General features: G+C 39.1%; 1 pseudogene; it reads left to right on the top strand.

The window, feature by feature from the left end:
- The first annotated feature begins 748 nt into the window (after window positions 1-748).
- LOC102851223 lies at window positions 749-1,220 on the top strand (annotated as a pseudogene).
- Window positions 1,221-1,889: the final 669 nt, after the last annotated feature.

Raw genomic sequence — 1,889 nt, 5'->3', positions numbered from 1 at the left:
TTCAACAGTCCAGAAAATGTTGGCGTCACTCTGCAGGGTAGCACAGGTTTTGAAAGGCACCAGAGGAGCCCTCAGAGGGAATTCAGTCACATCACGTGGAACTCAGTCATCTGGGAAAGAAAACCAGACTACCAGGTAACAACTGGGTGGGGGGAGGAGATAAAAAGGAACTGGCTACAGTTCTCATCACCAGCCATGTACAGACCAAGAGCAAAGATGTTTCACTGAGCTTCCATTACAAGGTGAGGTCTATGTATGCTTACTTTACTTCTCCTTTGCTGTCTTTATTCAGGAGACTGAGACGCTTACAGAAATCCACAACTCTTGAATGAAAAAGATATTCACAGTAGTTAAATGAGACTAAGCTTTGCTTGTTCAGTATCTCAAATACCCAGAAAGATGAGTTAATTATCTAATAAAATAATATTGAACTTGTGTCACATTCAGCTGCTTTGATTCAGCAAGACATGGCTGATAAAAACAATAGTACAGAAAAAATTGGATGGTATTTATGCCTTTGAGAAAAGAGAGGCACTTCAAATTGTAGAGGACGTACCAACAAGTCTTGTAATTCGAGTGCTGGTTTTGACAAACACGTTAATTTTTTTTTTTTACCCAAGGGCTGCATTTACCAAGTAGAATTTACTTTTAAGATGTCAGAGACTGTGCAGTAATTGTTACACAGAACAAATTTAAATAATTTGTACCTGACGATTTATTGGATTCCATCTAGCATAGTGACATCCTGATGACAGCAATGAGCACTGACAGTAGATCCCACGTACAGGGGGCTTGTTATGAAGCAGCTAATTGAAAATACAAGTCTGCCTATGAGATTCCTTACATGTTATGTAAGAGAACTGCAGATACTGCTCAGGTCTCCACACACAGTGCTGAAATGAGGTCTCTTGGTTGTTGCATGATCTTAATTGGTGGGTGTACAAGTGTGATTGTGTAGGTTATGACTGGGTTTAAAGTCACTGCAGCAGGAGTTAAACAAATTGAGTTAATCAACTTCCTTGGGGGGAAAAAGTGAAGAAATTTGTCCATTTGAACAGACAGTTGAAACTGCAATTATATGCCTGTCTACTGTGCTATTAATTGGCTTCAAACCTTCCAAAATTGAGGTTGGAGTAGTTACAGTTAATCATCGCAAGTTTAGGATTCTAGCAGAAGCAGAGATTGACACCCACCATGTTGTTCTAGAAAAGAGAGACTGAACATTATCATTAGTTTCTCAAATCCATGGTGCCACTTGCCAATGTGTTTGGTAAAAACACACCACCTTATGGAGGCTCCTGGATTAACAAAGAAACCTCTCCATACTTCCTACGCATTAAAGTGGTTAGGACTCTGGTGAATAGAGGGAGGGAGTGGGGGGGAAATGTACATGAATGAAACATAATTTAAAAAACTCACAAACAAAACCAAATGCTTTTGGAGGAAAAATAAAAAAGGAATAATTTAGCAGGCTGAAAAAGAAAAGGTTAGCATTGTCTAGCCATAGCAGTAATATTCCAGATTAATTTTGTGTCTTATTTGGGAACTTTAAAGTATAATAGAATTTGTTCTATTTATTTGAATGTGGGGAAGAGAAAAGCAAACACATCAAAGTAAACTGGCTCTTCTACAGAATCTAAGAAGCACTTGACAGACATATAAAATACCCATTCAAGGCGGAATTCCTAATTCTCCTTCCTGACTTGCTCATCTTGCTGTTTTAATCATCTCAGTGGGAATTAGGGTTGTTCTACCTATCACCTTTTCAGGATAAATTTTTAAGACTTTAATCAGAGGGATGTTGTTGTTGTTGTTATGTGCCGTCGAGTCGCCTGCGACTCATAGCGACCCTATGTACAACAGCCCTAAACTCCACTCTGTCCTGTGCC

This window comes from Elephantulus edwardii, unplaced genomic scaffold, assembly GCF_000299155.1.
Source record: "Elephantulus edwardii isolate Elephantulus edwardi_28Jun2011 unplaced genomic scaffold, EleEdw1.0 scaffold00227, whole genome shotgun sequence".
Taxonomy (NCBI): Eukaryota; Metazoa; Chordata; class Mammalia; order Macroscelidea; family Macroscelididae; genus Elephantulus; species Elephantulus edwardii.
This window is presented reverse-complemented; position numbering and strand designations above follow the sequence as displayed.